A 16,065-nucleotide genomic window follows, 5' to 3' on the forward strand; every position below is an offset into this window, starting at 1 on the left:
TTGCCCCGCTTGCCATCCTCCTGGCCCAAGCCCAGCGACCTTAGGGGAAAGAGGCAGGCACCTGTGTGGAACTATGGAACGCAGTGATCTGAGAACAGCTGCTCTACCCTATTTCAGCATCCTGGAGAGATCACCTCTACTTAGGTACCTGTGTTGGAAGCAAAGCTGTAGGACTATCACGTGTGCAAGAGGCAACTTGACCCCCACACACGCTGCCCGTGGCTGGGGCTCAGTCCTGCTGCCTCCCTTACTTCTCAGATCTTTCAGAGATACATCTGGAAGCTCCGTGATAGATAGCTTCTTTGCATGTGGATGGTTACCACCATGCTCAAGTAATTAGCATCTTCCCCCTGGCAGTATTGACTAGCCGGTTCCTGCTACAAAGATGCCCTTGTAGGAGAGCTGCTGTGACAAAAAGTTGGAAAACCCATCCTTCTGGGGGCACATCTCTGCACAGATGAATTCCTTGGGCCCAGCTGCCTCTGCCCACACTCATGCGAATAGGCTGCAACCAGGAGACAGACCGCACGGAAGAAACGGTGGATTCATATCAGCAGCTGACTCCTGTCACTACAGCCAGACCTCAGGTCCTTAAAAGCAAAGAGGGTGCCTGCCGTGGGAAGGATGCTCTCGAAGAGATACCCAACATAAACCTCTAATCCAGAGAGCAAGTTGCCAGCTTAGATGTACAATATGAGTCCATTTTCCCTATTTTTTCTTTTATACTTTTCTATTGCCTGAATTTATTTTAACAACGTGTATGCATCACTTTTGTATGTAGTAAAAATGATGAAGATTAAAAAACATACCCTATTCTGCTGGCATACTGGTCAGGAACAGAGCCTTCGACTGAAGGAACAAGTATGGGGATACTGTGGGGATTGCTTTTGGAGAAATTGGAAAACCTGTATTATCAAAATAATTTTCGAAGTGGTGAACACAGAACAAAATCCATAAGGAAATGTAAAAGTATGTCGTGAGTTGGCCCTTTCTTCCTTAAAAGGGTTCTAGAAAGATCAAAACAATATCGAGTTGTTAGGTCCACCATACCTTATGGACAACAGCAGAATCAGGTGAGAGCACATAGTGTTTCTGCTTATGTTGAGCCAAGAGAAATTCCTTTGCCTCCTTTGCAGGTAGGGTTCCTTTTTCTGTTCTTCCTTTTGATCAAGTGGCTGGTGACTATATCCTCTCCATTTGATTATGCCTCCGTGTTGTGTAGCGTCTAAGTAGCATCCGTTATTCACTTAGGGATTAGAAACCAAGGAAATGAGAGAAAATGATATTTAGCGGCTACTACAATGTATTGAGCAGTGACTCAAAAGTACTGTGATGTTACTGCCCTTGTGGTCTAATGGCCTTGGCTCCATGAAAGGTTAAGAGAAAATCCAAAGATGCTGGTCTTTTTATCCCCCCAGTTCATTTTTAAAAATAGGCTTTATTTTTTGTGAGCAGTTTTAGATTCATAGGAAAACAGAGGAAGGTCCAGAAAGTTCCCATGTACTTTTACCCCCATATTTGCATAGTTCCCCTATTATCAACATCTCCCACCAGAGGTACAATTGATGAACTTACATTGGACACATTACTATCACCCAAGGTCCATAGTTTACATTAGGGTTCACTCTGGGTGTTGGACATTTCGTGGGTTTGGGCGTGTGTATAATGAGATGTATCTACCACGATAGTATATACAGAGTAGTTTCACAGCCCTAAGAATCCTTTGTCCTCTGCCTTTTATCCCATCCTCCCCCTTAAGCCCTGGAAACCACTGATACTTCTACTGTCTCTATAGCTTTGCCTTTTCCAGGATGTCATATTGTTGGAATCATGCAATAAATAGATCTTTTCAGACTGGCTCCTTTCACTTACTGATATGCACTGATGTTTCCTCCGTGTTTTTTCATGGCTTGATAGCTCATATCTTTTTTATTGCTGAACAATTTTCCATTGTCTGGATGCACCACAGTTTATTTACTGGGTCGCCAGCAAAAGGACTCCTTGGTTGCTTCCAAGAGTTGGCCAATTATGAATAAAGCGGCTATAAACATCTGTGTGAGGGTTTTTGTATGAATGTGTTTTCAGCTCCTTTTGATAAATACCAAGGAGTAGATGCTAGCTTTATGAAGACACTTGGCCTTCGGCTCCTGCGTCTGTGAACCCGAGGACTACAAATATATATATATATATATACTTCTTTATGACACAGGGGGAATTCAAATTCACTCAAATATAAAGTCTCTTTTAGCTGCATATGTTTTCTATATTAATTAGGGTGGTATTAGCTTCTGGATCAGATTGACACCAATTCTCAGTGGATAAACACAATAAAATATATATTTCTCAGTTCCCAATCCAAACTGGCTGGAAGGCTTTCCATGTGGCAATTCAGGAACCAGTCTCCTTCTATCTCGTGACTCTGCCCTCCACTACATGTACAGGGTTCTTTTCATTCAGTCAATGGTATGGGGAGTGGGATTTTGCGGAAGACACATGTATTTCTTTCTTTGTTTTAATGTGTGTTTATTTTTGAGGGAGAGAGAGACAGAGAGCAAGCAGGGAAGGGGCAGAGAGAGAGGGAGACACAGAATCTGAAGCAGGCTCCAGGCTCTGAGCTGTCAGCACAGAGCCCGACGCGGGGCTTGAACACACGAACCGTGAGATCGTGACCTGAGCTAAAGTTGGAGGCTTAACTGACTGGGTCACCCAGGTGCCCCAAGACACGTGTATTTCTTAATTGCTTTGGCCTGCATGAGACAACATCACTTCTGTTCACATCTCCTTGGTGAGCACTAGTCCTGCCCAGAAGCTGGGCCTGGGGAATATAGTGCTTACTGGGAGTCACTTCTCCTCAACAGTTCTACTCCATGGAGGGGGTCATGCATCTTTGATGGTCACTCAATCATTTCTTTCTTTTTTTTAATTAAATTTTTTAATGTTTATTTATTTTTGAGAGAGAGAGAGAGAGAGAGAGAGAGAGAGAGAGAGAATGAGCGGGGGGCAGGAGCAGAGAGAGAGGGATACACAGAGTCAGAAGCAGGATCCAGGTTCTGATCTGTCAGCACAGGCCCTGATGCGGGTCTTGAACTCATGAACTTCGAGATCATGACCTGAACCGAAGTCGGATCCTTAACTGACCAAGCCAGTCAGGTGCCCCACTCAATCATTTCTACCACAGGTACAGCCATGACTCAAGGAAATGGTTTTTGAATTCTGGAAAAATCTCATCAAAGTCACTTTTCAACTAGCAATCAGTGGTAAGGAAGAGAATTCATTGGGAGTGAACTCAGAAGGTCAAGATTCAAATCAGGCATACTGGAGCTTTCTGCTTGAACTTGCACAAACCATTGATTGACAGACATATCTCCTCAGCAGAGCGGTCCAATACCACATGGAGGCATACCTATCTATCAACACGTTCTTTGGAGGGGTAAAAACCCTCCACAGATTGTGACCACTGTCAAACGTAATAGTATTTCCAAATATTATTCGGATAATTGAACGTGCTTTTGTGTAAGAAGTAGCTACCCCTCGAAAACACTGGCATTGGAATTTTGTTAAACTTTGATGTTGAAATTTTTAATTGGTTCAGCCATTTGGAGGACAAATTGGTATTGTATCTTAAAGTTGAAGATGAGGGCATTCTGTGACCCAGCAATTCTATCAGTACTGTTGGTAAGGATTTATTTCCGTCAGCAACCCCAGACCACTAAATAGTGCCAACAGCTGCATATATAAATGACCCCCAATGGTTTCATTTTTCTACAAGATGACATCTGAAGAGCAGGAAAAAATTGACTGTTCTTATGAGACAAAAATCCATTCTTTTGGAGTGCCACTGTCAGTAGCTAAAAATGCCATTGGCAGCAAGTTTCTAAATGGTGTCTGCCTATTTGAGATTCTGAATTTGAACAGGGAACGATATCTGTGCCAAGAAGAATCAATGAAGTATTATTTTTTACAGGTGCATGGGCAGGTACGTGAGAAGGTATCTAAACTTTGCAGTAATGTTTCAACTGGTTAAAGAAAAATTTTAAAGACTTTTGTTTTTAAGTCATCTCTACATCCAACATGGGGCTCAAACTCACAACCCCTAGATCGTGAGTTGCACGCTCTACTGACTGAGCCAGCCAGGCGCCCCGTAGTTTTTAAAAAATTAATACAAGTATTGATTCAGGGAGAATGGAGACATTATAGAATTTATCTGTTGTAGGAAAAGTAGGGATTTATAGATAACAATTTGCTTGGTAGACTGACTACTCAAGCGACATGATGGGGGCAAGGCAGGATCACAGGAGTGGCACATATAGAAAATTTTCTTTTTGGGGCGCCTGGGTGGCTCAGTTGGTTAAGCGTCCGACTTCGGCTCAGGTCACGATCTCTCGGTATGTGAGTTCGAGCCCCGCGTCGGGCTCTGTGCTGCTCAGAGCCTGGAGCCTGTCTCAGATTCTGTGTCTCCCTCTCTCTCTGACCCTCCCCTGTTCATGCTCTGTCTCTCTCTGTCTCAAAAATAAATGTTAAAAAAAAATTAAAAAAAAAAAGAAAATTTTCTTTTATGTGGTGACTTAGCTGAGGACCTATTCTCTTCAGAAGGTGTTGGAAATATAAAATGTAGATAAAATGAAACAGGTCTCTGAGCAAAAGACATGACCAACTTCATGGGCTAAAGCTCACACCTCTTACTTACCATGGCTTCCTTGCTGTATCACTTAGAACTTATTTAATTTAATTTTGTGTTTCTGTCTAGTAAGCTTGGCTTGCTGTTTCTTAAGCAGCACTGTGAGAAGTAACAAATTAGAAGTGCATAGCATGTGTGTGTGTGTGTGTGTGTGTGTGTGTGTGTGTGTATTCACCTAGAACAGTGGTTTGTAACTGGCGATAATTTTGCCTCTCCCCCTCACTAGGGGACATTTGGCGATGTCTGGAGACATTTTTGATCGTCATGACTGGGGAGGAAGGGACAGCTGTTATTGGCATCTATAAGATGATAAATATCTTAAGATACAGCCCCCTCCTCCAACATGAACAAGAATTATCTGTCCTAAGTGTCAATAGCCCTGCCCTCGAAGCTGGCATTAAGGGCATCAGCAAAATGTGTGTGGCAACTTACAACCTAACAGTGAGGAAGGAGGCAGGGAAATGATGAAAACAGGCAAATAAGTTTTAAAAAATTAAATTTACAAAAGCATGTCAGTGTGGCGTGGTTTAGCATGGAGGCAAAGGACTCTGTGCATGTCAATAACTCCCGAGGCTATCTCTGTATCAGAGCACTGAGTGATGATGGCTGTTCAAATAATGTTAATATATTCAGTTTAATAAAATAAGTGGGAGATCTTTATTACCCGCAGCTGGGTGGAAATGCAGATGGCAGAGATCGACACCAGTCATGAAGACCCACGTCTGAACTCGGCCTGGAGCTTGGGGATTCCTACCCGGTGTGCTGGAGGCAGAATTTGTATGGGAAAAGTACATGCATTTAGGTGAGCCAGCCCTGTCACTGTGATCATGGACAAATTTTAAGTCTCCTGAGTATCCATAGGGGAATAAAACATCTACCATGCTGAGTGATGTGGAGATTAAATAAAAATATTTTTTAATACATTTTTTTAATGTTTGTTTTTGAGAGAGACAGAGTGCGAGCGGGGCAGGGGCAAAGAGAGAGGGAGACACAGAATCTGAAGCAGGCTCCAGGCTGTGAGCTGTCAGCACAGAGCCCGACATGGGGCTCGAACTCACACACAGCAAGATCATGACCTGAGCCAAAGTCAGGTGCTTAACCTACTGAGCCACCCAGGAGCCCCTAAATAAAAATATTTGTAAAGTACCTGATGCATAGAAGACATTTAATAAATGATAGTTCTGATTACTAGACATGATTAAGAAATTATTAATTTATAACAAATGCTATTTCTATTTATTTAGATGATAGACTTTTATAATAAATGATAAATAAAAGACTTTTTATGCATAATCTGATGTCCTGAGCTCTAGACATTCGGGTATCTTGGCACTTGGCAGATAAAAGGCAGTTGACACAATGTCACCGACCTACTCTCTGGTGGCCAAGCTCACTCACCCATTCATAGACAGGAGCGATGAGTTCCTGGAGCAGAGTACCTCCAGTCCAGGAAGGCCTCCAGGATTGGAAGAGGAGAAAGAAGGAGAGCCTAACAGAAACTTCATCTGACGTTGAACCACTGATAGCATTACGCTATTGCTGAATGTCTGCAAGCCAACAGCCAGCTCAGTGTGCTGGAGTGACCATTAGTCTTGGCTGTTGTCACTCATTCATGCTGGGAAGCCCAGGAGCTCCTCAGGATTTGTACATTGTACTAAATTCTTTCTTTCTTTCTTTCTTTCTTTCTTTCTTTCTTTCTTTCTTTCTTTCTTTCTCTCTTTCTTTCTTTCTTTCTTTCTTTCTTTCTTTCTTTTTCTTTTTTTAGAGAGAGAGAGAGAGAACATGAGAGAGGGAGGGGGCAGAAGGACAGAGGGAGAGAGAATCTTAAGCAGCCTCCATGCTCAGTGCAAAGCCTGATACGGGACTTGATCCCACGAACCATGAGATCGTGACCTGAGCCGAAATCAAGAGCAGGACTCTTAACCGACTGAGCCACCCAGGTGCCCCTGTACTAAATCATTTCTATCAGGAAAACCCCACATCAATGAAGCAGTCATGCATCCAGGACATATTTAAGGACATCAGTGACCATCTCTCCGTTAACCCTCAGGCCAGCATTCTGACGTTTTTGTCGCTTACTAACTTACCTTGGTTAAATAACTTGTGGCTTCTACAGAAGCAAGTTACTTTATCTCCCTAAGCCTCAGTTTCTTCACGTGTAGAATGGGAGCATAAGAACTCCTACTGTTTAATACATCTCAAACATATTATTAAATAAAAATTAAATGCATGTATTCAATAAATATTAAATATGTTATTACATAAAACAATGCCAGGAAGCACTTAACTGAGAGTTGGCATAAGAACTCCAAATGGTAACTGCTCTTTTTATTATTAATTATTATCACTCTTGGGATGGATTTGGATGGCCCTGATAATCTTGGTCCTAAAGTGCCACTGCTTTTAAGGGTAGTTCATCTTTGGATTTACAGTAGTTTTATGTTAACTTTTTTGTTGTTGTTGTTAAAAGTAGGCTTCATGCCCAGCGTGGAGCCCAACGCAGGACTTGAACTCATGACCCTGAGATCAAGACCTGAGCTGAGATCAAGAGTCAGATGCTTAACTGACTGAGCCACCCAGACACCCCTTATGTTAACTTTTAAAGATTGAATAAATAGGGGCACCTGGGTGGTTCAGTCAGTTAAGCGTCGACTTCAGCTCAGGTCATGATCTCGTGGTCTGTGAGTTCGAGCCCTGCGTCGGGCTCTGTGCTGACAGCCTGGAGCCTGCTTCAGATTCTGTGTCTCCCCCTCTCTCGGCCCCTCCCCTGCTCATTCTCTCTCTCTGTCTTAAAAATAAATAAAAATATTAAAAAAATGAAAAAAAAAGATTGAATAAATAAATTTTGTTTTGGATACGGAATAAACAAGTTTTGTGGGGTTTTTTTTTTTTTTTGGAAAAGCTAAAATAATATAATCATTTTTTTTGTCATGGTTACTATATGGAAAGTAATATAATTAGTAAGAGGAAACTGCTGTTGAAATTACAATCTCCTCATTTTTTACCCTTTTACCCTTTCACGTGTGTGCAAGGAATATGTTTTGCCATATCCCGAGCGTTATTTCAAATATTCTGGATTACCATTTTTTCTCCCTGTGTTATTGTCTGTTTTAGGAGCTAATGAACCACATGGGTTGTCATGAGCTTGAGCCTGGTGTCCACTGTGGGAACTTCCTGGCTCTGCTCCTGTAACATTTCGTTTTTGAAGACGTCCATGTATGTAAAGGATGGGACTTGTCTTACTTGGGACGAACTTCCATTTCTTATTGTCTGAGCGGATAAAGGTGAAGAGCAGATCTGTAGGTGGGGAATCACTTTAAATACTGGTTTGCTTTGGGGCTTAGACCTGGATCGTCTTCTCTTTTAATGCCAACTTGCCAAGTGATTTTGCCCTGTTTGCTGGTTTTGAATACCACAAGCATATGCTGAGATGCTCAGCATATAGCAGCAGCCCAGACCTCACCCCTGAGGCCAGTCTTGTCCATCCAGATGCCTACTTGACATCTCCCCTTGGCAGTCTAGTGGGTAATCCAAGTTGACAATGCAGATCCGACCCTCACAAAGCCCACTTCTTCTAAGGCTGTAACTGGCCCCACACCAGGAATGAATTGGCTGATCTTTGTTTCCATCCCTGAGGGGGGTCTCTAAATCCTTCGACTTACTCAAGTGATAGCTGTGTCTTCCTTGATCATGGGGGGCCCCTCAGAGCGCACCTGAGCTAATGAGGTGACTCAGGACAGGGGCTGGCCCTGCCAGAAATATCAACCATGTGGGGGTGCCTGGGTGGCTCAGTCAGTTGAGCATATGATGATTCTTAGTTTCGGCTCAGGTCATGATCTCACAGTTTGTGGGATTGAGCCCTGTGCAATCAGCACAGAGCCTGCTTGGGATTCTGTCTCTCTCTGTCTCTCTTTCTCCTCTCTCTGACTCTTCCCCCAACTCACACGCTCTGTCTCTCACTCAAAAAAACCCAGCAACAACAACAAGAACAAATGAACATGAAAAAAAATATCAACCATGTGATTGGAGATTTGGGGTTTTGAGCCAGCTGCTATCAGTCTGACCCTCGAAAGAGGAGGGGAGTTAGAGACTGAATGTAATTCTGTGGCCAAGGATTCAATCAATTGTGCTTATGTAAGGAACCCCCAGTAAAAACTCTGGACACCAGGATTGAGTGGGCTTCCTGATTAGTGACATGCATTGATGTGTCAGGAGGGTGACCGGTCCTAAGGACACAGAAGCTTCAAGTTAGGGACCCTCCCAGACATTGCCCTAGGTGTCTCTTCATCGGGCTGGTGTTGATGTGCATCTTGTATGATAAAACGAAGTATAGTGTTTTCCTGAGTTCTGTGAGTTTTTCTAGCAAATGACTGAACCTGAAGGATACTGAGAACTTCCAAGTAGACAGCAGCCAGTTTGTCAAGAAGTGGGGAGTGGGGTCTGCAGCGCAGGGACTCTTGTGGAGGGTCGTGCTGTAAACCCACGCGATCTGACCTCACTCCAGGTGCTTGGTGTTAGAATGCGTTGCACCACCCGCCTTGTTAAGGCTTCAGAGTGAGGAGTCGCACATCATTTCCATCTTCCCCTCACCATCCACATCCAATCTACCAGCAGTTCTGTTGTTTCTGCTGCTTGCCGTCTAGGCCACCACCTTCCTATTCAAGCCATCGCTTCTGACCCAAATATTGCCACGGCCTCCTCATTGGTTCTACTCCTTCCAAAGTTGCCCCCTGCAGTCCACTCTCCACTCTCTTCCACTTTAATCAGGGAGACCTTTTAGAAATGCAAATCAGTTAAGGATGTGCCCCTGAAAAAGGCTCCCACACTTTCCCCTCACACCTGGAATAAAATTCAAGTTCCTTCCCAAGACACACAAGGTCCTGCGAGGACTTGTATCTGTGTGTTTACCCAACCTCGACCCCCACCTTCCATCACTGTGCATCGTCCCCATGGGCATCCTTTCTGATCCATTAACACAGTGATACCCAATCTAACTCCACTTCAAAATCACCAGAGCACTTAGAAAAAATATCTGGCACTAGAGTGAAGCCTGGGCATCAGTATTTTTTAAGAAGCCCTCCAGGTTCTTCTAAGGGGCAGCTAAGGTTGATAACCAGAGAATTAATACAAGGAGCTCTTTGCTGCCTCTGGGCCTTTGTCTTTGCTGTTTCCTCCTCCCGGAGTGCTGTTCCCAGCTCTTGAAATTGCCAGGTGTCAGTTCAAACATCACCTCGTCCAAGGAGACTACTTAAAGTGGCTCCCTCTGTTTTCCTCTTTCTCATACTCTGTTTACTTGGTAATATTTATCTTAATCCGTAAGTATCTTGTTTATTTAGGTTCTGTATCTGCCTCTCCCATTAGAACACACCATCATGAAGACAGGAATCTTGTTTATTGCTATATCCTCAGTGCCTAGCCCAATGCTTGGCATACAGATGCTCACTAAATACTTTTTAAGTGTTTCTTAAACAAGTGATTGGTTGATGCATAACCGAAAAAATTGATTAGGTAATGTTCTATATGGAAAAATAGTATTCAGTGATGGGGCACCTGGGTGCCTCAGTCGGTTCAGCATCTGACTTCGGCTCAGGTCATGATCTCACAGTTCGTGGGTTTGAGCCCCATGTTGGGCTCTGTGCTGACAGCTCAGAGCCTGGAGCCTGCTTCAGATTCTGTGTCTCCATCTCTGTCTGCCCCTCCCCTGCTCGTGCTCTGTCTGTCTGTCTCTTTCTCTCTCAAAAAGTAAATAAACATTAAAAAAACAATAATAAAAAAAGAAAAACAGTACTCAGTGAATTAATAGCTTTTTTTGTCCTTTATGTAACATATTGATATCTATATCTCTATTTCTATATCTTTATACACACATATATGTACATATGAATATGTATATAAATACATATACATACTTATACATAATATATGTATGTTATATATACAGGTTTTTTTCTAGAAAGGATAGTTCTTTTAAGAATATATGCCTGACAGGGGCACCTGGGTGGTTCAGTCAGTTAAGCATCTGACTTTGGCTCAGGTCATGAACTCAGAGTTCATGAGTTCAAGCCCCGCATTGGGCTCTATGCTGACAGCTCAGAGCCTGGAGCCTGCTTCAGATTCTGTGTCTCCCTCTCTCTCTCTGTCCCTCCCCTGCTCATGCTCTGTCTCTCTCAAAAATAAATAAACGTTAAACAAAGTTAAAAAAAAAAAGAATATCTGCCTGAGAGCATGAAAATGTGCAGGAGGTGAATCCCATGAGCCCTAAATAGCCCTGGAACATTGTGGTTTGGGCTATCAAATTGGAGATTCTTCTAGTTGGGACCCCAGACTCAAAGCCTTCATGGGACATGTGCTCAGTCTAACCAGTTCCTGGTCATCACTCAGGCCCCAGCTCCAAGGCCACCCCCTGGCCCCAGGGCAGAAATGCCTTGTTGTGGCAATCACTGCAGGGGGTTCAGTGTGCTTGCTTCTTTGCTGGATCCCTCAGCGGTCTGTCTTTCAAGGACTGTGTCCTGCGTCCATTCTCTGCGAGTCCCTTGCACAGTGCCTGGCACACACCCAGAGCTTGGAATGTGCCATGGATGTGCGGGAGCAAACGGCAGTAACGGGCAGTAACAGGGACATTCAGCTGGGCTCGGACCCCAGATGTCACCTTAACTGCTCCGTCCCCCTGGACAGAACCTCTGCCCCTTCATCTGTCAAATAGGGAAAAGAGTATCTGCTTTCAAGCGTTTTGGGGATGGCCAAACTTGTACTGGGAAATAGGTTTAAAGGCAAGGTTCATTACATTGATATGATATGATATGATATGATATGATATGATATGATATGATATGATATATGATATATCAATTTTATTTTATTGGCTTCCCTAATAATTTTTCAAAGCTGAGCCCAGACCCACCGTTTCAGACTCATGGAGGAACACAGCCGTTGTGTGCATGCCCCTCCACGGTTCTCTTGCTCTGTAGCATTTTCCCAAGTGTCTGCACCTGTTAGGGCTCTGAGTTATGCACGTTCCACGGAGACCAAGACCCTTCCTGGGTCCATGGCTTCGTGGAAACCCAGAGGATGAATTAGCATCTGTGACAAGCAAACAGGAAACACATGCTGGGGTCTCTGCGTTACTTTTCTTTTCTGGTCATTTGCACGGGAAAGTTGTGAGTCAGAATGTTAAATCTGGGAAATGGACACTGACGAATGCAATGAACAATTTTCAATCTGACTATCAGCATCACTGAATTTACCGGTGAGGCCTCGCTGCTGGAATGAAGAGGTTGTGGCCCAAACTTTCCTTTTTTAGTCTTTGAAATCTTTAGTTCATTTACAACCCAGGAGCTCCAGGCACAGGGGGGTCATTGAGGGAAATGTAACTCTTTAGATGAGATACATTTCATAAGTTCTGAAGGCTCATTTTGACGTACTCTCTCTCTCTCTTGCTTTCTGTGATCTTTGAGCAGATACGAGAAAGCAGCAGTGAGGCAGCCCCCTGCCCTCCTGCAAATCTGGGAGTAAGGGAAATGAGGTTGCATTCAGAAAATTAAATACAGGGGCGCCTGGGTGGCCCAGCCAGTTCAGCATCTGACTTCGGCTCAGGTCATGATCTCACATTTCATGGGTTCGAACCCCATGTCGGGCTCTGTGCTGACAGCTCAGAGCCTAGAGCCTGCTTCGGATCGAGTCTCCCTCTGTCTCTGTCCCTCCCCTTCTTGCACTCTGTCTCTCTGTCAAAGATAAGTAAACATTTTAAAAAGAAATAAAAAAAGAAAATTGAATAGAAAAATTCATGCTACAAGGGATTATCTACCCATGGAATGAACTGTAAGATTGTTCGTCTTAAACATTTAAGCAGAGATTTGGAGGATACCCCAGCTCAAAGGAAATGGAAGAACAAGGGATTTGCAGTCATAAAGAGTCTATTTCAAATCTATGCTCCACTATTTACCACGTGTATAATCTTGGGCAACGTTCTTTATTTCTCTAAATCTTAGTTTCCTTGTTTTGAGATTGTGATGGAAACAGCAGAGAATTTATTGTCGCAGCTAAATGAGGTATCATATCCAAAGCACCCGGACAGTGTTTGTACATCACAGGTGTTAAGTAAAAGGCTATTCTCAACGTCACCTCTCCTCATCAAGGTTACTAGGGCACCGTTTCGAGGAGGTGGGGCTACCAGATGTGACCGCAATTTTGGAAAAAAATTGTCAGCATTTATAGAACATTTACGACACGCTGCTGACTGGATGAAATGCTGTTCTATGTGTATTAACTCAACAACGCACAGAGACACAGGCACAGAAACAAAGTCACGCAGCTGGACAGTGGCAGAGACGGATTGCCAGCTCAGAGGGCCTAGCTCTACAGTTTGCACGCCTGCCGAGCCACGGACTGTGTCCGCCTTCTTCCAAGGCACATGCCCAACCCACTCCTGGCTCCCTGTATGAAGAAAGACTGATACAGAGAAGGGGAAGGGAGGGCTTAGGGAATAGTTGACTCTCCTGGTTCCTGTGGAAGGTGGACTCCCACTGAGATGCCATTCCACTTGTCAATCCTACATTTAAGTATCCCTGTTCTTATTTTATGCATACCAAGAAACTATCTGATGAGTTGTGGTTTTTTTCTAAGTTTGAGAGAGAGAGACAGAGAGAGAGAGAGAGAGAGAGAGAGAGAGATTGGGGATCCCAAGTAGGCTCCACACTCAGTGCAGATCCAGATGTGGGGCTTGATCCCCTGACCCTGGGATTATGACCTGAGCCGAAATCAAGACTCAGATGCTTAACTGATGGAGCCGCCCAGGCGCCCCTGATAACTTGTGTTCTAATTCATTCATCCCATAAGTTTGAGTCTTTTGGCCAGTGTGGTCATTATGTTACTCATTATAAATTAATAAACTGACACTCTGAGTTATTCACTTGTCTCCAAAAATTGTGTTAAGGTGAGATCGCTCCTGAGAAACGATGACATTCTTTCTGATTCTTGATGTCTAAATTCCTTGCCTGAGGAATGGAGTCTGGAACTTGATGAGGTTATCAAAATAATGTCACCTTTTGAGTTCTCCTGGTGCCTGGTCGGTAGGTATGAATTCTTTTTGCAAGAAACAACATAATCACGTTTCCAGACAAGTGACGGGGCTCATTTTGAATAAAGAAAAAAAGAACGAGTACTAGTCTTAGGTTGGAAAATATTCCCAATAATGATTCTATTCTCACAGGACTTTTTGAGGTGCATCCATGCTGATGTATTTAGCTCTGATACGTTTATTTTCTCTGCTGTACATATTTATACATTAGAATGAACTTATGCGTATACTACGATCCATTTACCGAACTCTCCTCTTAGCGGACACTGCATTGGTTTGTTCAACTCATTGTTCCTATGAATCATGCTGCTTGGACATTCTTGTTCATGTCTCCTGGTATACATGTGGGTGCAAAAGTTTCTTTCTTTTTAAAAATGTTTATTTATTTGTTTGGAGAGAGATGGAAAGAGAAAATCCCAAGCAGGCTCCAAACTGGATCCTATGATGCTGGGATCCTGACCACTGAGCTGAAATCAAGAGTCAGATGCTTAACTGACTGAGCCACCCAGGCGCCCTGATGAAAAAGTTTCTTTATCAACCTAGGTGTGAAACCACTGTATCAGAGTGGATGCAAATATTTAACTTTGCGAGGCCACTTGTCAAGTGTTTACACCAATCCTGGTGGGTTTTGAGGCAAAAAAATAAATCGAACGATGCTACAATTCATAATAAAGCTGTAAACTTGAATAGTGGACAGATTTGCAGGCAAAAACAATCAAATATGTAGTTGATTGACTTTGTTGAAGTTAAAAATATGATTTCAAAAAAGGGGATGGAGTGATAACTATCTGAAAGTTGAATGTCAATGAATTGTTGATTCATTTGCCCCCAGACCCCATGCATCGGGTGAGAGATTTTCCCATAGTGACATAAAACCACTGAAGCTGCTTGTGTATCATTTTCTTGCAAAGCACAAGCCAGTCAAGTTTTCTTCTCCCAGAAAATTGCAAAAAAAAAAAAAAAAAAAAAAAAAGAGAGAGAGAGAGAGAGAGGTTTTTCTTATGAAATTGATTAATTTCATCACAGACAGACCAATACTACAAAGGAATCATTTAGAGAAGCACTCTTCAAATAAAAAGAAGCACAATTACCCTACTGCTGGAGTGCTTGAAAAAACATCTTAAAGAGTTCATGACAAACATTGTGTGCTGCAGGACCCGGAGAGAGCTATTGACGGAATGGCGGTGTTACGACAGCGTTGCAGGCAGAATAAAACCGATAGAGCACAATGTGGAAGAGCAGGTGCACTGCCCGAGAATTCAGGGAGGCATCTGACTTCACATTTGCATATAGCCACGGAGGGGAGGTACTCGTTTCCTGGGGCCACTGCAAAAAGCGACCACAAGCTGTTCCGGAGGCCAGAAGTCTAAAACCAGTCACACTGGGCTGAAAACCAATGTGTTGGCAGGCCACACTCCCTCTGGAGGCTCTAGGGGAGACTCGCTCCTTGTCTCTTCCAGCTCCTGGTGGCTGCCTGTGACATATAACCACCGATGCTTTTGCATCATTGGTAAGCACCTCATGCTTTCCTTGGCTCGTGACAGCATTGCTCCGATCCCTGCCTGCATCCTCACATTGTACATCTGGATTATCCAGCATAATCTCCTCATCTCTGGATCCTCAGTTGAATCACATCTTCAAAAACCTTCCTGGGTAAGGTAACATTCATAGTTTCTAGGGATTAGGGCCTGATATCTTTGGGGGCTGCCTTTTGGCCCACTATATGGGCAGACTAGGGGTCACCATGGTATGTATATGAAGAAGTGTGCGATGACTTTTTATTTTGTTTATTACTGAAATTGCATGTTTCAACAGGAATTCTTAAAAATGTTTATTTATTTATTTTGAGAGAGAGAAAGAGAGAGCAGGCAAGGGGCAAAGAGAGAGAGAGAGAGAGAGAGAGAGAGAGAGAGAGAGAGAATCCCAAGCAGGCTCTGTGCTGCCATCGCAGAGCCCAAGGTGGGGCTCAATCTCATGAACCATGAAATTGTGACCTGAGCTGAGATCAAGAGTCAGTCACTTAACCGACTGAGCCAACCAGGCTCCCCAAGAGGAAAGATTTTTAAAAATGTAATCCATCATACTCTGTGGGCCATGATGTCAAGTTAAGGAGAGTTTTTGGGAAAAATACTGATGGAGCACCAGCTGGCTTACAGCGAGAAAGAGCTTTGTCAACCGAATCAAGGAGGTGGCTCTCGAGTGTCAAACCACAAAATGCTTTCTCACAAAGAGTAACTGGTTAAGAGTAACTTAACCGTATGACTCCTGATCTTCACTAAGCATCGAAGGAAATGCTGAAAACTGTGAATAA

At 43.4% G+C, this 16,065-nt stretch overlaps 1 long non-coding RNA gene across 2 annotated transcripts in view; it reads right to left on the reverse strand.

Moving 5' to 3' along the window:
- Nucleotides 1-16,065, reverse strand: part of LOC122221640 — a 76,533-nt gene that overhangs the window by 52,523 nt on the left and 7,945 nt on the right. For both annotated transcript variants that reach the window (XR_006203346.1, XR_006203345.1), the window contains exon 2: nt 1,051-1,246. This is a non-coding gene — a long non-coding RNA (uncharacterized LOC122221640). The remainder of the gene's footprint in view (nt 1-1,050; nt 1,247-16,065) is intronic.

Source organism: Panthera leo, chromosome B3 (genome assembly GCF_018350215.1).
Source record: "Panthera leo isolate Ple1 chromosome B3, P.leo_Ple1_pat1.1, whole genome shotgun sequence".
NCBI lineage: Eukaryota > Metazoa > Chordata > Mammalia > Carnivora > Felidae > Panthera > Panthera leo.